The sequence below is a fragment of the Centroberyx gerrardi genome, chromosome 21, assembly GCF_048128805.1.
Source record: "Centroberyx gerrardi isolate f3 chromosome 21, fCenGer3.hap1.cur.20231027, whole genome shotgun sequence".
Classification (NCBI taxonomy): domain Eukaryota; kingdom Metazoa; phylum Chordata; class Actinopteri; order Beryciformes; family Berycidae; genus Centroberyx; species Centroberyx gerrardi.
The window spans coordinates 19,194,226-19,216,547 of record NC_136017.1 but is presented as its reverse complement, the minus strand read 5'-3'; positions in this window follow the sequence as shown (position 1 = coordinate 19,216,547).

The following is a 22,322-nucleotide window of genomic DNA, read 5'->3' as shown; positions in this document are numbered from 1 at the left end:
CAAATGTAGTCATCTCAGCCAATCAGAAGTCATGTAACACTAGCCTGTAGTCAGCTCAGCCAATCAGCAGTCATGTTACACTAGCTTGTAGTCAGCTCAGCCAATCAGCAGTCATGTTATACTAGCCTGTAGTGAGTTCAACCAATCAGCAGCCATGTAACACTAGCCTGTAGTCAGCTCAGCCAATCAGCAGTCATGTAACACTAGACTGTAGTCAGCTCAGCCAATCAGCAGCCATGTAACACTCAAATGTAGTCAGCTCAGCCAATCAGAAGTCATGTAACACTAGCCTGTAGTCAGCTCAGCCAATTAGCAGCCGTGTAACACTAGCCTGTAGTCAGCTCAGCCAATTAGCAGCCGTGTAACACTAGCCCAAGGCTTAAGGACTAGGGTTAGACTGATATATTGTTACTTATATATACTGTATACTATATATTATTTTGTTAAATATCAGATCTGGTCCAGTCAGTGTGGTCCACCTCTGATATGATGGATATGATGGAGTTTGATTGATTACATATTTATTGTAGAATTGATCAATACTACACTGGTTGTCAATGGGAAGCCCTTAACCTGAACTGATTCTAATGAGACATTTTGATCAGATTCAACACCAGTATGCATGAATACACTGCATGAAAACAATCAAATTTAAAGATATTGAATATCAGCACAAAATGGAAGGTTTGTGACGCAATCATAAAGCCATTATTTGTTGTGAGTTGTGTGTTATATGTGATGCATCCCCCTTCTTATCCATAGAGTTTTGAGGAATAAAACAGTAATTTACCTGCTGTCCACAACCCCCTGTTAAATTTGAGCAAATTGAATATAAGCAGCTGAATACAAGTCCTGTGTGTGTGTGTGTGTGTGTGTGTGTGTGTGTGTGTGTGTGTGTGTGTTTGTCTGTGTGTGTGTGTGTGTGTGTGGTCAAGAATTCCACAATCCAGGCTATAAATATTAATGACTGCAACCACACTTGGAAACTTTCTAACTCTGTGTGTGTACTGTGTGTGTGTGTGTGTGTGTGTGTGTGTGTGTGTGTGTGTGTGGGAGAGAGAGAGAGTGAGAGAGAGAGAGAGAGAGAGAGAGAGAGAGAGAGAGAGAGAGAGAGAGAGAGAGAGAGAGAGAGAGAGAGTCTAAAACCAGCAACCTGGTGGGAATTCATACAGTGTTTGATTTGGTAAACCACCTGACCAAACCAAACTATGGTAAATCAGTTGTTGGCAAACAAGCCTAAAAATACAACAGCCAGCATTTCCCATGTGCAGAACTGTACATAAAGAGAATGTGTGTGTGCGTGTGTGCGTGTGAAAGAGAAAGCCAAAGTGTGAATGTGTGCATGTGTGTCAGTAAAACCACTGACAGATTGACAAATAGGAAAAATGCAACACCATACTTTCCGCTCTACTGTAATTAGCCTACTTGAACACGTAGAAAACAACATTCATACGACCACAGAAAGAAATAAGTAGGACAGGCATTCAACCAGCGACCCAGAATGATGATTTAGTTCCCACCAGGAGCTGAGGTTGGAGACATTTAGCTTTGCCCTGAGACCGACGCTCAGCAAGTCAAACTACAGTAACTAAATCACAATTACAAAGGCAGCTACAAACATGAGTCATATTCAGTTGAATACCAATTAGCAGTAGGTGTCAGCTTTAAAAGAGATCTGACAATTCACTTTTAGATGTGAGTTTACAAAGTAACATGAGGCAACTACTACTACTACTACTACAATAGAGTTTGAAATAGTTGCTGCCTGAATTGCAGGAGTATCGGTTACAAAAAGTGTAAAGTTATTTAATATGTCAAGGAGACCAGTCTGTAAAACCATGCCTGTATCCCAAACAGAAAACCTGTATCAGCAAGAGGAACAGTGGAGGCAAGTAGAAGCTAGTAGTAGTAGCAGTAGCAGTAGTAGTAGCAGTAGTAGTAGTAGTAGTAGTAGCAGCAGTAGTAGTAGTAGTAGTAGCAACAACAGTATAAGAAGTAGTAGATTAAATTTAGATCACATTCTTGTAGTCAGTTTATTTTTTCTCTTCTGTTTGTTTTGTTTTTCACATCAAGTAGCTATACCTAGTATTCTGTAAATAATTCATAAAAAAAACAAAAAAACTTTTACAAATCCCCATTTTAATTACAAACTATTTAATGATTAATCACAATAACACTTCTTAATGAAGAATGGATCTTTGAACCACAGTTAACAGGATAGATGGTAAACACCACAACACTACAGACCCATAAATCTGTTAAACAGTCTCTACATAAACTGTACTGAGCTTCTCTAAGCTGGTATGGCTGGGCTGCCATTCAGAAACCACTTGTATCAAATCAGTCATAACCTGGTGTAAGGAGTGCAATTACCTACTTAGTTTTCATATATTGTGAGGGTGTATTACTCTCGTCATGTGGGTAGAAATTACAACAAGGGAGTTAGGTTATTTGCAACTAAGTACAACAGGAAAATAAGGAGTGGGAAACTCCTGACTGTACTTACTAGTTAGTAACAGGTATATAGCCTATATGGCCACCAAATTTGACTTGCTGCTTCTTAACAAAAACAGCTGGTCATTAACAGCTTTTTTTGGTTTTGTCATTTCTTTCTATTTTACATTAATAAATAGCAAAAACCTAATCTGAGTAGTAGTAGCAGTAGTAGTAGCAGTAGTAGTAGCAGTAGTAATAGTAGTAGTAGTAGCAGTAGCAGTAGTAATAGTAGTAGTGGTAGCACTAGTAGTAGTAGCAGTAGTAGTTGCAGTAGTAGTAGTAGTAGTAGTAGCAGAAGCAGTAGTAGTAGTAGTAGCAGTAGTAGCAGAAGCAGCAGCAGTAGTAGTAGTAGTAGTAGTAGTAGTAGTAGTAGTAGTAGTAGCAGCAACAGTATAAGTAGTAGTAGATTACATTTCGATCACATTTTTGTAGTCAGTTTACTTTTTCTCGTTAAATCTGTTTATGTCACACCCACACAGCATCACTAGTCCTGATCATCAGTGATCATGGTTCTCACCTGCTTCAGGCTAGCCTGATCATTAATGTGTATTGCCTCCACCTGGTCTTGCGTCTATATAACTGTCTGCTCTTCATTCCAGTTGCTGAGTCATTACTGAGAAGTGTTGCTGTCTTCATGTCAAGCTGTGGTTCAGCAATCTAAATTGTATCTGAGAGTGTTTGTGTTTAAGTGTGTTTTGCCTCTTTAAGTTTTGTGCGGCTAGCTTAGTTTTAGAGCCTTGTTGGCTTTTTCCTCTGTTCATTTTTTGCCTGTTGAATAAATCTCCAGTCAACTGCTGCTCGTCTTCTCTGCATTTGAGTCCTATTACCAGTGTTACAGCAAGACTCAGCCAGAATGGAGTCAGCAGGAGAGAAGCAGCTTTCCTCAGCGTTGCAGTACGTGTGCCAGCTGGCCAACCAACTCAAGAGCACCCAAGAAGCTTTCACTGAGGCTATGCAGCAGTTCCTCCCTTGAAGATCAATTAGCCACTCTCTCTGCCTCAGTACCAAGGTAATATTGTTAACGAAATAACGAAAACTAGTTGTGAAAAAACATTTTCGTTAACTGAAATAAAAATGAGGCTTTACAAAAAAACGATAACTAACTGAAATTGTATTGTGTGTTTACAAAACTAACTAAAATAAACTAAAATTATAGAGAAGATGTCTTTAGTTTTCGTCTTTGTCAATTTATTTCATAGATAAGCCTAGTATTTTGGGTGGATATGAAATCTATCTTCCAATTTTTTAGCTGTGCCAGTTTTAGTCCATGCCCCTCGCCTGGCATCATGGCGGCGAAAGTCGGGTGAAAGTGGCAGAGTCCCATTTGTGATTACTTTGAATATGACTGTCTCAGATAAGAGCAAGTGCCTTGCAGTGGAAGGTGATAAAATATGTGGAACATTTCTCAAGGGGAAAAATCCCATGAATCTAAAAGTCCATTTGAAAAGCTCGCACAAGAAGGCTAACCTAGTTTACCTTGACAAGGTAAGGGAGAACGCCCAGCCCCCCTCCCCCGAAACAGAAGCCAACCCCAGGCCAGGCAGCATGATGGAGCACGAGACAACCGTAGGCCAGAAAACACTAATGCAGTGCTTCCACCAGCGACCTGATAGCTGCTGGTTAGTAAATACGCAGGAACACCACAAGCAGGAGGAAGCATTGGTGCATATGTTTATTGAGACTGGGATGTCTACACGACTGTGTGAGTCAATTGCCTTCAAAAAGTTCAGCACTTCACTCGAACCAAAATTCAAAACACCCGGAGCTGCAAGAGTCAATAGCCTTTTTGGGGCTAAGATGGATACGGCAAAGCAGAAATTGAAAGAGATCATAAGGGAGGTGTTGTTGTCTTTTGTGGATGGTTGTTCATCTGTCCTAGTGAATACATTTTTTAAAATGGTATGATGTTTTGTTGAGTTTTTATTACACAATACTTTTTCTGACCTTTTTGAATCTCGCCCCTGACAAATACCCCATATTACAAAAAAAGACTAAAACTAACACTGAAACTAATAAAAACTAAACTAAAACTAAGCATTTTCAATGAAAAATGCAAAACTATAATAACCTTGCTCAGTACAGCAGCTCGTTGTGAGTGTATAGCAGCGTAGTGCGGACAGTGATGCATCAGCATCCCCAGCATTGGCGGCCGTTGCAGCTGTATTCTCTCAGTCTTCACCACAGAGAGAGCAGGAAGCCAGCCTGCCATCCCCAGAGATATACGATGGTACACCAGAAAACTGTCGGAGCTTTCTGGTACAGTGTGACTTAATTTTCCAAGCCCAGCCTTCCAGTTTTGCCACTGATATAGCTAAGATACATTTCATCCTGTCTTTGTTGTCTGGCCGGGCTTGGTCTTGGGGCACAGCTGTGTGGGAGAGAGGGTCGTCTGTCTGTGAGAGCTACGCAGCCTTCACCACAGAGCTCCGATATGTGTTTGACCATCCTGTCTCCAGTCCAGGGGCTGGTCGTCATCTTCACACTCTGCGCCAAGGCAGGGGAAGTGTAGCAGACTACTAACCCTGGCAGCAGAGAGTGGCTGGAACGATCTACCAGGGGTTGTCTGAAGAGATCAAGGATGAGCTCGCCTCCTGGGAGTAGCTTGACAATCTGGAGGAGCTCATCAGGCTAGCTCTACGGATTGACAGCCGCCTGAGGGAGCAACGCAGAGAGAGCGAGGGGGTTGGTCCAGTTCATTCCTTACATCCCGCACCAGTCAGCACAGCAATCCAGTCCGACACCCTCATCCGTTTTTCCACCTGCTCCACGTTCTGTGTCTCCACCCAGTCCTGAGGAGCCCATGCAGATTGGGGGCATGCACATTTCTGCTGAGGAGCAGCTCAAGCAACAGCGAGAGGGGCGTTGTCTCTATTGCGAATCCCAGGGATATCTGCGCACCACCTGCCCCCAGCGGCCAAAAGCGGAGACCCGCCAGTAGACAGGGGAGTCCTGACGGGTCATGTCTCCCTTCTCACCTCTCCCTCCTCCCGGGTCTTGCTACCAGCCATCCTGACCTGGGGAGGGAACACACACAAATTAACAGCATTTGTAGATTCTGGTGCTGAAGGTAACCTCCTAGACAGGACAAAGGCCCAGGAGTAGGGGGTTGCAGTCCACCAGTTAGAGAAGCCGCTGGGGGCTACTGCATTGGATGGCTGACCTCTTGGTTCTGGACGGTTACCAACTGCAGTGGAGCCTTGCAACTAAGGGTGGGTAAGCACTAGGGGTGTCACGATTTCGATTCTAAATCGAAAATCGATGGAAATGAGCGTTCGATTTCGACCTTCGAAATCACAAGCAGGTTCGCGATTCTCCCAGTATTTTTTTTCTCTCCACCTGCCTACTTGCACGCGTCTGAAGAAAAAAAAACAAATTTCAATGGCGACACAGCGTAGCTGCTAGAGAGCACCCGTTCTATATTTCACTATAGCGCCCAAGAGCGCCCGTCATTTTTAAAGTTTAAAATGTACCAAAAACTGAAAATCAAGTTATCAGCTTTGTTTTATATATATACTTCAAGTTGTCATCGATGAACCGGAACCGGAAAATACTGTATATCTGGTGACACTGAGATGTTTGATTTTCCCCGGGTTTAGTCGTCCTCCACCGGTAAAAATGGCTTCGCCGGCTAAGCGTCACGCTTTTAAAACCTTCTGGAAGCTGTCAGATTGTGCTGTGAGACAGAACCTGACCCGCCGTATGTAGTGGAAAGTTACGAAGACATTGTGACTTGAAGTCTTTTGATCGAAATCGCTTGTTCTTGCTCGATAAAACAAGACACAAGATCACCTTCACTAAACAGCGGGACCTACCTGGCTCTCACCGCCGGAGACAGATGCTGTTTTCCGGGAGGCAGTGCGCCGAAGAGTCGGTAGGAAGACTGGCCGGGTTGCAGCAATTTTTATCCATATAAGTTTGGTGACTTTTTCCATATTTGTTTGGCGACTATTATTGTCTGATCTTATTACTGTGTGGGCTGAAGCGCTGGAGGTTTATGTATTTTGAAAGCTTATCGTTGGCCAAGATAGGAAGGATCTGTTTTGTTGTCATACTCTGAATGACACTTAAGTAAGGAGACGCCCTGAATCGCCTTGCCATGTATTTGGTACCAAATTAAAGGGAAAGTTGTGTTTTTTTAAATGGAAAAACTTTGAAAATTTTTTACCATATGGCCTTAGTGTGGTACATTCCAAAAAAAAATATGGCAGTTATATCACACTTGATACCATCTTTTTAAAGAAGAATTTTAAAATGTAAATGACAGTTGTCAGGACATAAAACCAATGATCTGTTGATCTTTACAAATCAAGACTTGATAGTCTAACAATGGCATAGCCGTCAGTGCTGAATTTGTTTTTTAAATCGAATTGTGACCTTAAAATCGAAAGTCAAATTGAATCGTGGATTTGGAGAATCGTGACACCCCTAGTAAGCACCATCTAGAGACTATTTCTTTCCATCTAACAGACTCTTTCAGCCTGCCCTTAGTTCTAGGTTATCCCTGGTTGGCGCATCACAACATCAGCTGGGTCACAGGAGAGGTGGTGTCATGGAGTCCACACAGCTATCCTGTCTGCCTACAGCCATCAGAGATCACTGTCTGCCATCCATCTGTCTCTCAGTCTGGTGAAACCATAGATCTCTCTAACGTTCCCAGTGAATATACAGACCTCCAAGAGGTTTTCAGCAAGCGGGGAGCCACCACTTTGCCACCTCACCATCCTTATGACTGTGCTATAGACTTGTTACGTTGTACTTGCCCTCCTCAGGGTCGCCTTTACTCTCTCTCTGTCCCAGAAACAAAGGCCATGGAGGAGTACATTACTGAGGCCCTCGCCAATGGAATCATCCGTCCCTCCATGTCTCCTGCAGGGGTGGGTTTTTTCTTCGTGGGTAAGAAGTATGGGGGCCTCCGTCCATGCATCGATTTCAGGCCACTCAACAACATCACAGTTAAGAACAAATACCCACTCCTCTTGCTGGCCTCTGCTTTCGAGCACCTGTGTGGCGCCACCATCTTCACCAAGCTGGACCTGCGGAGCGCTTACCACCTTGTGCGCATTCGGGATGGGGATGAGTGGAAGACAGCGTTCAACACCAACTGGGCACTATGAGTACCTTGTTATGCCCTTTGGTCTTGTCAATGGCCCTGCTGTCTTCCAGGCCCTGGTAAACGATGTACTGAGGTACATGCTGGGCCGCTGTGTATTTGTTTACCTGGATGACATCTTCATCTATTTTTCAGTTTTAGGCCCCATCCTATTTTCCTTGTATATGCTCGCACTTGGTCACATCATCTGCAAACACAACGTCTCTTTCCACTGTTATGCTGATGATTCCCAGATATACCTCCTCCTCAAACCTACCGACCCTGACCGCCTCGATATCCTTCACAACTGTCTTGCAGACAAAGTCCTGGATGTCTTAAAATTTCTTACAGCTCAATGACAACAAAGTAGAAATCTTAGTTTTCGGTCCACCTTCCGCTACTACTTTACTCTCAAATAAACTCTCTGCAAACTTGAAGCCAGTGGCCAGAAACTTAGGGGTTTATTTTGATTCCAACCTGACCTTTTGACAAGCAGGTGAAGAGGGTAATGCAGTCCTGTTTCTTTAATCTGAGAAACATATCCAAAATCAAACCATTCTTATCTCCCACTGATCTAGAGAAGGTTATTCATGCCTTCATCTTCTCCCGTGTTGACTACTGCAACTCCTCTACTCCTGCCTCAGTCAGAAGTCCCTCTCACGCCTCCAGATCATCCAGAATGCAGCTGCCAGGGTTTTAACAGGTGCCAAACGTAGGGATCACATCACTCCTACTCTCGCATCCCTCCACTGGTTACCGCTAATTTTTCAAATTGATTTCAAGATTCTTTTGATCACATTTATAGCTCGTCTAGCCCTAGCACCCACCTACATCTCAGACATACTAACCCCTTACGAGCCTGGGCGCAGCTTGAGATCTTCAGGCAGAGCTCTGTTGACTGTTCCTCAGTCCAGAGTGAAAACTAAAGGTGATTGGGCATTTGCCATTAGAGTCCCTACACTGTGGAACAGCCTGCCAGAGGAAATTAGGCTAGCAAAGTCTGTGTCTTCTTTCAAATCACTTCTCAAGACACATTTCTACAGATTGGCCTTCATGTAATTGTTTTATCCTGTTTTGAAATCTTATGTTTTTACTCTGCGCTATTATTATTATTGTCTGTCTTTTGTATTACTGTCTTCTGTACTTCTGTACTACTCTATTTTTTCTGTAAAGCACTTTGTAAACTCTGTTTTTAGAAAGGTGCTATACAAAACAAAAGTTTTATTATTATTATTATTATTATCTACTCCCGGACCCAGGAGGAACACGTCCAGCAAATGCCTTCATACCACCAGAGTTCCCTTCCTTGGTTACATCATCACCCCAAAGAGTGTGCAGATGGATCCAGGCAAGGTGCAGGCAGTGGTCGACTGGCTAACATTTACTGACGCTTTATACGCTCTTTCTCTACCAAAGCAGCCCCAATCACTGCCCTGACCTGCAAGAGCCCAGCTGGTTTCCACTGGATCCCCAAGGCAGACCGGGCTTTCACTGAACTGAAGCGTCGTTTCACCTCCGGTCACCCTGGCACGGACCGAATCCTCGGGTTCTTAAAGAGGCAGTCAACGATGAGGAGGGATGTGGAGGACTTTGTGGCAGCCTGCTCCACATGTACCAGACAGAAACATCCACGGTAGTGCCCTCCAGGCCTACTATGCCCCCTGTCGGTCCCCAAGCAGCCCTGGTCTCACCTCTCCATGGATTTCATCACTGGTCTACCGGTCTCTGAAGGTAAAACAGTAATCATGGTCATCGTTGATGGATTTTCCAAAGCTGCACATTTCATTGCTTTGTCCAAGCTTCCCACTGCCAAAGAGACTGCCCAGTTAATAATAGAACATGTCTTTCGTCTCCATGGGTTGCCAAGAGACATTGTTTCTGACAGGGGGCCGCAGTTTGTATCTAGGTTCTAGAGGGCCTTCTGCATGCTGCTCTGGGCATCGGCGAGTCTCTCCTCTGGTTTTCATCCACAGACAAACGGCCAGACGGAGAGAACCAACCAGGCTCTGGAGACAACTTTGCACTGCCTGGTCTTGGACCATCCTGCTTCCTGGGCCTCCCAGCTGGCTTGGGTAGAGTATGCCCACAACAGCCTACCTTGATCATCCTCAGGCATCTCCATTTGAGTGTCAGCTGGGGTACCAACCACCGCTGTTTCCTGAGCAGGAGTCCGAGGTGGAGGTTCCAGCAGCCCGGGACTTCATCCGCAGGTGTCGTCGCACTTGGAGATGTGCCCGAGCAGCCCTGCTGTGGGCCAGGTCCCGGCAGGCCTGCTTCGCTAAACGGAGGAGAAGATCTGCAGTATCCTACCAACCTGGGGACATGGTGTGGCTGTCTGCCTGGGACCTGGCACTCAGGGTGGAGAGCCGCAAGCTTGCTCCTCGCTATGTCAGGCCCTTCGAGGTGGAGAGGAGGGTCAACGCAGTGTCCTACCGTCTCCGTCTCCCACGGACCATGAGGGTCCACCCGGTTTTCCACACATCCCTTCTCAAGCCGGTCTCCTCCAGCCCACTGTCTCCTGCTGCTCCTTCGCCACCTCCTCCCCGCCTTGTGGACAACTCCCTAGTATACACAGTGAGGAAGATATTGGACTCATAGAAGACGCATCCAGTACCTGGTCGATTGGGAGGGGTACAGTCCAGAGGAGCATTCCTGGGTCTCATCACAGGACATCTTGGACCCTGGGCTGATCCAAGACGGAAGTCACGGATGAGGGGCAGGGGCCGTCCGTTGAGGAGGGGGTACTGTTTAGTTTAGTTTAGTTTAGTTTATTAGTTTATAATGTTGTGGACAGTCCCCATTAATTAACTGTAACAGTAACAGTAAATGGGGCAGCTTTAGCCTACATGACTAATTTCCAGCTGTTGCCCCCAGCCAGCTGACAAAAGGCAACCTAAAATAGATTAGTTAAAAGAAAAAAACAAAACAGAACAGACAAAAGAAAAAAAAAAAGAAAATACTAATAATAATCACAATCACAGCAAGCACAAACAAAGGAGGCAAGACATACAAACACATGAAGGCAGGTAAGGGTGACATAAAGGGACATCAATGGAGTTCATGAGATAAAAACAATACAAAGGGGACAAGGGAACAAGGGAAGAGAAAATAATCAGCAATCACAAGCAAATGGGCAGGACATACAAACCTATGCAGGCAGGTAGTAAAGACATAGAGGGGTACCATCAATGAAGTTCAAACAACAATACAAAGGGAACAAGAGAACAAAGGAAGTGAGAAGAGAGAGAGAAAAAAAAGAGATTAATGTGTGCAGTTGTTATCAGAGAGCCATGTTTTAAGGTGTGTTGTAAAGGTGTATGTATATCTTTGATGTGGGTGGGTAGTGAGTCACACCCACACAGCATCACTAGTCCTGATCATCAGTGATCATGATTCTCACCTGCTTCAGACTAGCCTGATCATTAATGTGTATTGTCTCCACCTGGTCTTGGGTCTATATAACTGTGTCTGCTCTTCATTCCAGTTGCTGAGTCTTGTGCAGTCATTACTGAGAAGTTTTGCTGTCTTCATGTCAAGCTGTGGTTCAGCGATCTAAGTTGTATCTAAGAGTGTTTGTTGTTTTGCCTCTCTAAATTTTGTGAGGCTAGCTTAGTTTTAGAGCCGGCTTTTTCCTCTGTACGGAGCCCCTCTGGGGTCACATGGTAGAAAAAAAACCTCATATGGTAGAAAAAAAAACTTGATGTGTAAATCCGTACGAACGGATTTGTAAACACAATCCGTTCGCACAGTTTACAAATCCGTTCGCACGGTTTAGAAACCTGTTCGCACGGATTGTGAATCCGAGGGCACGGTTTAGAAATCCGTTCGCACAGTTTACAAATCCGTTCGTATGGATTTACACATAGAGTTTTTTTTTCTACCATATGACCCCAGAGGGGCTCCGTACCTCTGGGGTCACATGGTAGAAAAAAAAAACTCGGATGTGTAAATTCGTGCGAACGGATTTGTTTGCTTCTTTTGCACTGGTTAGATGCTAAACTGCATTTCGTTGTCTCAGTACTTGTACTCTGTGCAATGACAATAAAGTTGAATCTAATCTAAATATCAATCATGCCAGCAACTGCTCAATTTAAGCCAAGAAAGAAGTTTGGTCAATAGTACAGAATATACAAGGCAACCAATTGCATTCAACAAAACATTTTATTATATAATATGTCCAGGGAGAGGGTAAAGGTCCAGTCTGTTCCCCCATCCTGGCCTTGCTGTCACGACTGCCGCTCACAAACCTCAGATTGGACACACACACACACACGTCATTATAGTGGTTGAAATATAAAAACCAGCCGGTCCATCTCTCCACCAGCCTGGTCATCGCTCCACCAGCCAGTCCATGTCTCCACCAGCCTCGCCATTGCTCCTACAGAAATGGTAAAGTGCTAGGCTATATCACATATCTTACAGGGATTATATAAGCAGAAATTGTGTCAGTGTCTAACTGTATCTTCAAACATCTTCAACTATTTAAGTGGCACTGGCATTAAGTTTTGGATGCTACAGATATAACTGACAATTGCATACCTTGTTGCTTTTTGGATCCTTTATAGATAGCTGGCTTGCTAGGTCATCAAAGTTAGTCTCCCATGCTTTCACGTCAGCTCTTCAACAGAAAAATAATACATCAATAATTATCATTTGATAATTTCTACTGTTTTCACCTCTGCAGGATGAATTGGATTCGACTAAGGACTCCTGGAACAGCCACCTGATTCGTCCATCAAGGAATGAACCTGTTCCCTATGGTCAACCTGGTGTCATGTATGTCATCCCCAAATTATATGGCACAGACGACTACTTGTGTCAGGTGTCGGAGGAAGATCGTACCAGCTGTGAAGGTGACTGTATCCACCGCCGTGACATAGCTTGTGATGAGGATGTGTTCACCCTGTGCACCTACGTAATGGCACAAAACAATCTCCATGTTCCTGTGGATGCATTCATAGCAATTGACCTCTACCTTTCCCTAAGAGAAGAACTGACTACACTTTTAAACATTGAGAGATGGAGGTAGCAAAGGAAAGACTACATTCACCCACCTGTATATCACCTTATGATATGTTTATCAGTCGTACATATGCTGTACCCCAGCTGTAGGACCCCCCTCCAGCATAGTTTATTACTGTCATTGTTGTCATGGCAGCCGTGTAGATTCTTTAACATAAACACTGTCTTTGTGTCATTTGCTAAAAGACTATTTAAATTTGATAGTGTATTCTCAAACTGCGCTGTGTAATTGGGGGGGGGGGGGGGATTAGTTGTACAACCGGTGTTGGGAAGGTTGCATTGAAAATGTGATCCGCTTCAGATTACTGATTACCTGCTTATAATTGTAATTAGAAACATAATTGATTGGATTACTCCAACACAGTAACGTTACCAGATTACATTTAATGACTTTAGGATTACTTTGCCACTTAAATGTAAGGAATTGGAAAAAAACAGATAATGTATTACAATTTGCAGACTGTCATCTGAGTAATGTTACTATGTGTAAATGTTACTATCATTGTCTTAAATCATTATTATATCCCCGCAACGACAGTGTCGGGGATATTATGTGTTTAACCCTACCGCTGCACCTGAAAAGTTATTGTTTTTTCTGTTGGGCCTGCAATTTTGTTTACAAACATAGTCTAAACATATGTTTTGTTCAGTGCCTCAAATTTATATTCTTTTGATTTATGAGGACATAAGGTAGAATTACATGTGTAGTAAATGTTTTCTAAACTAATTGTAGGCTCTGCAAATGTAAACAAATTCCCCTCCCTCACAGTGCACATTTAAAGAAGACTGCTCATTCTTTTTTTCATAATTGCAGTGAATAATATCAGAAATAAGACTTCTGTTGTAGTTTGTTCCCCTTTTTTGCCTTTTCCCTGTATTTTTAGAAGAGGATTTTTTTTTTGTTCTAGCTTCCTGTGACTTTTTATTGAGTATGTATATACAGTATATATGATCCCTGCGGTTAGTTATGTACAAACAATTGGATCCAAAAGTCTGAGTCCACTACCAAAGTTTAATATATTTAATATATAATAATAGCAAAATGTTTTGACTTGTGTTAGTAAAAAATGATGTACTCTTGCTTCAGATATCAACTGAGTAGCTATTTTTTGTTAATTTTTGATGGATGAAAGCCCTGTTTGTGTGTGTATGTGTGTGTGTATATATATATATATATATTTTTTTTATATTATTTTTTTCCATGCAGCCCATTGTAGTAATTCTGCTTTTTATTTATAGCTACGTATTTCGACCATAACTGTGTAACTTAATCTACAGGTGAATGTGCCCGACTGAGGGAGAATTTGAAATGTTTTTTCTGTCTTTTCTTAAAGTGTTGGAACATGTTTTCAGGTCAGGGACCCAAGTCAGGGACCCAAATTAAAGTAACTAATTACATTTACTATAGTTGCTGTAATTGAATAAATTTAAGGTGACTTATAGGGACTGATTAAAATATTTGCAAAGACCACACCAGAAGTACTACTTCATTTTGGGGGATATTAGAGCATGCATAAAATCTTTGATTCACAACTTTTGCTTGAAGTACTAAATACTTCAGTACTTTTTGGAGTGCTACACTTTTACTTGAGTAATTTTCTATGTACTCTTACTCTCACGCAAGTAAAATTGTACTTGATCAATATATTTCTGTACTCTTTCCACCTCTGAAAACATATTACTCCTGTTATGTGGGGACCCACTACAAGAAGGCCCACAACCCATTATTGGTCCTGACCCATGATGAACCCTGAACTGGGGTGTAAAGGATTCTGTAATGTTTTAAAGTAGTATATACATTTGTAGTTTTCATGAAATCTGTTGACTAGGTGAAAACTACGATCCGTCATTGATCTCCTCCGCTCCGTTTCAGTGCTATGGACAGCGCCGCTCCATTTCAGTACTATGGACAGCGCCACACCTACACACGCACCCCCTAATTTAGCCATACTCATTTCACCATTTCACAGCACAAACGCCCACTTGCTTAGCTGTGGGCCTTACAGTAAGGGAAATAAAAGAATGACAGAACAGATAACATTAAATATTACACAAAATGTATTTACAGATTTTGATAGTGACAAAGGAGGTGCTGGCTCCAATCAAATAGGTGCCGGTCCCAATCTGGGAGGTCCCGGATCCTGAGTGCATTTATCTTAGCAGCAATGTGAAAAATCTAAAACATAGCTTTTATGTTTATGTGAGATAGCTTTTTTCAAATTAAGTAAAAGCCTTTTAATGCATAGGTATTGTAACCTACTCTTTGATGCCTTTACATTGCGTCGTCATGCATTAAACCATACAGATGAAGCCTACATGTAATAGATAACACATGCAAATCCTGCTCTTGTAGTGAAAATAAAACAAAATAAATTGCCAAACAAATTCTTATAGTCACCTGCTCTTTAATCGGAAATAAATCAATCAAAGAAATAGCAAAACAAATGCAATAGTCAGAACCTTTTCTATTTAATAATAGAGTTGCAGCATTGTCATGCTGCAACTCTATTATAACTAATAGAGTAACTACTAACTCTATTATTATCTATTATTAAAGCAACGTCATCAACCGCTGTTTTCCAATGGTGTCTGTAAACTCAACCAAAACAGCAATCAATCATAACATGCACTCTGTCACACACATACAATTGTAATTGTATGTGTGTCACGCATAGAACAATCAATACCACAGTTTTGCATCTTTATTTTATTTTTTTTTGAATGGATAAAGCCTGTACAGAGCAGAACAGTCTGTAATTTTAATAATCTCATCTGTGCTAAAGAACAATAAAGCAAGCAAGCAAACCCTGCTCAAAATGCTTCAGTATAGGGCTGGGCAATATGGACAAATTAGTATCACAATAATCATAAGGACTTTTTCTCAATATCAATATATATCACTATATCAGCTCACATGTGATATCACGGGTCATGTAATCTAGTTGATGTTAATCACATTAAACTGCATGATAATGTAAAGTGTAATATAAAACTGCAATTTTCAAATGGTATTTCAGATCTAATTTTGTGAGAAAATTTTGTTAATATGTGTATTTTATTATCAATTTGGACAACAGATTTCTGTATCACAATATGATCCCATTGAAAGATGGTAAACAATGGTATTGAATTATTGCCCAGCCCTGCTTCGATATATGTATATGGAATGCTGTGCAGCAAAACCAAATCCAAATTTGCATGTTCATTGTGAACCCTGATACATTGTTCAGAACAAAGAAGAATATTTTGTACAACTGAGATGAGTGAGAACGGGCCTATTAATATCTGAAATATATGGAACAAAAAAAAAGAATCTTCAAAATTGAAATGCTTCCATCTTTGCTTTGAATGAAAAACCATGAAAATTGAAGACAAAAAGTAGGACTAAGGTCAACATGGAGAAAAGTCTCCATGAGGAAAAAATGAAACCTTGCTCAGGTAATTCAGGGACTGTTCATGTCCATGGTGCCATCCCCTCCTAAGGGGTACAAACCCCATAGATAGGGCTATGATTATAATTTTTTCACTACGGCTCAATTAAAGGAGGGACTGAGAAAAATCGATCAAGTTGACGTTCCTTAATCTAGTACACCCATCTTATAAATCCAGTCCTGCTGAATGGTAAAGTTTCTATATGGGCAATTATTGTCTTGAACCCTCCAATTATCGTTTGTCTAATGCCTATACTCAACCGACCATAACCAGGGGGGCATTTCACAAAGCAGGATTAATCAGATAGTCAGATATTGAATAACTTTGAATAATTTGTTAATTATTAGCAATTTCCAAAATGTATAACTGAATCACATTCTTAACCTCATATTAAGTTTACTTTACATATTCAAATCCAAAACATCAAAATATACTCCCCTAGTCTTTTATCCTTGGATACCATGCAAGTCAGACATCTCGACAAGCAGCTACCATCCATTTCTATTTGTCTCTGTTCACACGCACTTCCCTGCTCCATCCATCCAACCCCTGTGTTCTGTCCATCACTCCCCTCCATCCACTGTCTGTGCAGCAGGACAAAGGACTAAAGGTTATCTGGGAAGTGGCCCTTGTAGTCCAGGCTTTGCTTCATGATGGCCCTGGCAGCTAGGTACTGAAGTGTACTGTTGTGGATGGTTGGGATCCATAGGCTGGATCCCATTCTTGGCTAGCTACTTTTCGTCTAATATATTTGTTACAGCCCCAAATACAAAAACATTACAATAAAAAATGTATGCATGAAAAAACAAAGAAATGCTTCTAAATGTTTTATAAAACTATGAACATATTAGCTCAAATTCCAAGCTAATGTGAGATGCAAATATTGGCATTTCATGAGCCCTTTCAGAATATTATGGTAAGCATTTGTCAATTTAGTCTGACTTTATAACCAAAAAAAGCTTTGTTGCCCTGAGAGAGGAAGAGAGAGATAGAACGAGAGTGAAAAGAGAGAGAGAAAGAATGAGAATGTCTATCATTCGGCTACAACGATGCTGTCCCTCAGAGACCTCCAGGCAGTCAAGCGCCGAATCACCTAGGACAGACAAAAAGAACATGGATATGAGCCACATGCAGATTGGAGAGGCTGGTGGAGCGATGGAGAGGCTGGTGGAGCGATGGAGAGGCTGGTGGAGTGATGACCAGGCTGGTGGAGTGATGACCAGGCTGATGGAGCGATGGAGAGGCTGGTGGAGCGATGACCAGGCTGGTGGAGCGATGACCAGGCTGGTGGAGCGATGACCAGGCTGGTGGAGAGATGGAGAGGCTGGTGGAGCGATGACCAGACTGGTGGAGAGATGGAGAGGCTATAATAAAATGTTTTGTTGAATGCAATTGGTTGCCTTGTATATTCTGTACTATTGACCAAACTTCTTTCTTGGCTTAAATTGAGCAGTTGCTGGCATGATTGATATTTAGATTAGATTCAACTTTATTGTCATTGCAAGTAACAAGTACTGAGACAACGAAATGCAGTTTAGCATCTAACCAGAAGTGCAAAAGAAGCAGTAAAGTGCAGTGCAGTGTAATGTACATATGCATAATATATAAATAGAATAAACAGTAAGGGTAGGTATGAATGTGCTAAAATATATACAGTATGAACAGTATTAACAGAATGAACAGTATAAAGAGTGGTATGAATACGCTAAGATATATAGCCTACAGTGTGAACACTAGTATGGACAATATGAAATGTAAACGCTAGGAAATGCAGAGTAACAGCTCGAGGTATTATAAGAATACGATGTACACACTATAGATCAGATATAAACACTATAGACAGTAGTGTATTCATATTTATACTACTGTCTATAGTGTTTATATCTGATCTATAGGTTCCCAGATTGACCTTGCTGTAACGTTAATTGCACCCGAACAGCCGGGCCGAACAGAAGCCTGCCCGCACGGAGCAGCCTGTCTGTCTTCCCGGCCGTGTTTGACACAAAGCACAGTAGCTAGTGTAATGGTATGAATAAATAATTTATGTATATATTTCAATTCCTGTTTAATTTGGGACCACCAACCATAATTTCTCTCTTCATTTTTATTTCTAATGAAAGTGCATAGCGGAAATCCAAGGCTTGTGTTTTGTATTATATGCAGGGCATTGTGGGTGACCCACAGCAGAGTAGGATTCTCATGCTGTGGGTAAGTTGGTCTCCCGTCCGCTCAGATCTAAATTGATCTACCAATGTACCACCAATGTAAAAGTAAAAGACAGCAGAGTAGGATTCTCATGCTGTGGCTCAAGCTGGAGCGAATAGCAGACCAACTTTCCATTAATGCCAACCGATTGTGGTTGTGTGTGTGTCCCACTATTACAGAATAAACCACTGTGAATGCTCCATACATCCTGGCTCCTGTGCAGTACTTGGGCTAGTAAGCAGAACCAGAGACCAAGGGTCACACTAGCACCTAATTGTATGACAGTTTTAACGTTATAGCCATCATGTTGACACAAGGTTTGGTTAACAAGCCTGGGAAGGCAACTCTAATGTTAATATTAGCTGCTTGACCGTTTGCCCAAAGGTTGGTTTTCAAGTGAAAGGCACAATAAATGCAAAATTACACAAATAAAAGCTGTGAAACGTCCAAACCACACAATTTCTACTTCTTCAGCATTTGACATCCACTATCAAGTCACTAAACTTGATCAATACTGTGTGGGTGTGACTTAACACTGCCTACCAAATTCTATACAGCAGTCTCAGACAAGCGATGATCATATTAGTCTCAGTCCACATTGCAACAACGTTTGTCACATATTGTTGGTTCAGTTTGCTGGTATTAAACCTCAGCATTCATGGCTTGCAGATGAGATTCCAGTCACTGAAAACAGAGGTGAAGAAATAGAGCGGAAACTGCAGATCCTCATTTCCACCACAAGTGGGAAGCCTTAAGCCAAGCTCAGACGTTCTCGTGTTTTAATGAAGTCTCTAGTGTGTTCACAGCCAGCCTGCATGGGAGGATCCTGAAATGAACAGTGTGTTTTCATGTATTAACTGCACTATGCCGACCCAGAGATGGCTGTTAATGTGCTAGAAGAGCCTCAGAGCCTCAATCTCTTCTCACTCTCTAAATCTAGTAACTTATCACATTGACCAAATAGTAACCTTGTCAGTCACTACATCTAATAATTTATCACATGGTCAAATAATATCTTGTCAGTCCCTACGATTAATAATTTATCACATCGACCATATAATAATATCATGTCAGTCATCAGTCAGATATTTAGTGGAACTGATTTATATATGTATTCCAGGTTTATTTTTACAGGGATAGACACAACAACAACGATATATTGCACGCAACTCCCTGTTGAGTTATAGTAGTAGTAGTAGTAGTAGTAGCAGTAGCAGTAGTGGTAGTAGTAGCAGTAGTAGTAGTAGTAGTAGTAGTAGCAGTAGTAGTAGTGGCAGTATAGTAGCAGTAGTAGTAGTAGCTGTATAGTAGCAGTAGTAGTAGTAGTAGTAGTAGTAGCAGCAGCAGCAACAGTATTAGTAGTAGATTACATTTAGATCACATATTGGTAGTCAGTTTACTTTTTCTCTTTAAAACTGTTTAAATTTTGTTTTTCACATCAAGTATGCAGTCAGACAAACACAAATAGTAATATTCAAGTAGACTAAATGTTTATATTTTGATGTAATTTATAATATAAATTACATCATATTCACTCCAGAATCATACAAAAAACATCTATGTGAAAAAACTTGCTGGAGGATTGGAGGAACAAATACAATACAATTTACAACAGCAGCATGAAATCCGATCACTGAACTGATGAAGAACCAAACTATAATTTTATTCCACCCTGTTAGTGATAGGGGGAATTGCATTAGACCTAACTAAATACTACATAGAAATGAACAGTTAGACCACTTGATGTCACTATTGTTGTCTATATCAGTTACATCTAGTTATGTCTGTAGTTGTAGTGGGTGTGGGAGACAAACTACAAATTAATCCTAATACTTTGTACTAGATTATATGCCTCTTTGTTGACATTTGGTGATGTTAATTTAGCTAGGTTTGTTGTCTTTTCTCAGATCCGCACCATCACCAAAATCAAATCAACTGATCCTTGGGCCAAGGACTGTCTGTCCACCAGATTTCAACCAAATCCATTTGTTACTTTTTGAGATATCTTACTAAAAACAAACCCACAGACACGGGTGAAAACAACCTCCTTCCAACCTCGTTGGCAGAGGTAACAAAAATCTTCTTAGCCTGGGCTCCATGGGATGCAATCTAATCAAATGTTATTAGTCTGTCAGGACTGTGCCAGAGTTTGGTTTATTAGATTAGAGCTTTAGACCTGGGACTCCATCCCATAAAAGCTCTTTGCACTATTCAGACTGAGGGTCAGCCTTTCACCCAATAGCCATGGTGTTTATTCAGCTCATTGTCACCACTGTCAGGAATGTCCAAGCAGGGTTAAAAGGACAAATGGAGTTTCTGGATCCAAGGCTGAAAATTTTACCAGCCCCTTATCAGCTAGTAGCGTACATCGAAACCTGGGAAATATTAATCACTTGAATGGATTATGATGGAGATGGTTAAGAAACAGAGCCAAATGACTTAAAGGAACACAGCAATTTTTTGGTAGATTGTCCCATTGGTCAACTTAGCTTTTAAGTGCCAAGAACATGAACACCAAAATCATCCAAGTGTCCCTGGTAGATCATTGGCTCCAGTGCTCCATGCTAACACTTTAACATACACCACCACATTCATGTCATATGGGAAGAAACGTTAAGAATAAGTTGACATCTCGTTGCTACAACTTGGAAGCGTTCATTTGTTTAACTTGTTGGAACACAAGTTCACATTCAAAATATTTTATTTTAATGAATTTAAAATCAACCATAAACAAAGTGCATTACTCACTTTTTGTAAGTAGACGTTATTTTATTACTGTGAAAATAGCCAATAGCCTAATTTGGATTTTTATTGTCTTGGACTGCCAACATCAGTGGATTCACTGCAGTGTTTACTTCCAGTGTTGACACACTTGTTGGTTGATGTGAACCTTTTCTCGCAGTTAGCAGGTTGTATTTAAGGTAAATCCCATATGACATGAACGTGACATATGGCTATGTCCTATTCAGAAGTTAGCGGAGTGTTTGACTTTATTACTTATGTTATGTCAATTACAGGCCATCGTAAGCTGTGCCAAAGACCTGTCAATGTTGTTGCAATTCCTACTGGTTGCCAATAGAGGGCAATAAAAGTCATAGATTACCTAATGCCTCTTTACTGCAGGAATCCAGCTAATTACATAAGGTTCACAAACTTCCCTCACAACTGTACATACATACATAAACAATGTGTAGGAACCTTTTCAAATGAGACCTCCTTGCAATTAACATATTAGTTCCCATGACTAACCTTTTTGTCAGCTGGCTGCAATACTTTGCGATTTCAAAATTACCAGCCAATTTGATCTCTCAGCAACCAAGGAAGTATCATTGGCTGGTGGCTTGTATTCATGTCAAGCACTTCTTCCATTGTAAGTCAGCTGACAAAGATGACCATATAGTGATGGTTCTGGGAAACCTGTGGGGAAACATGCACCCTGCCACAAAAAAATTCCCCTGAAATCCAGATACTGACATGAATGCTAATGTTTTCCCTAAGGAAAAATCACTACAATATTTGTAGAATATCCTGATAGGTTCTTATAGTGTGTCTATGGTGCTCAATAATGAGTTTATAGTGACCTTATCATATTTTATGGTATTTTTGTATCAGCTATGGTATCACTATAATATCCCAATAGGGGGTTATATAGGGATGTTTGCTGTGATATTTGTAATGTATCCTATTAAAATGTATTATAGCATTACTGTAACTTAAATACCATAACTCAATGATATAGGCTATAAAGGCCTATATTGACATGGTGTTATTCCTTATTCTCAGGGTTGGGGAAGAAAAGGAATAACACATAGGCTACTTGGATTCCAGTAATGTGATGTGATATAGGAAACTGGTCCCAGTACTCACATAGCATATTAGTTGTTACTTTACTCAGAAGCATCTTTGAAGTGAAAAATCCTAAAAGGGTTTTTATTTTAAAATCAAGAATGCAAATCACTTTACACAGCTTCAAATTATCTTTGTAAAGGATCATCATGTTCAAATTACAATCTGCCAAGTGGGATAAATTAGCTGTTTAAGATAAAAAAAAATAAAAAAATCAGTGCTGTTCCTTTGG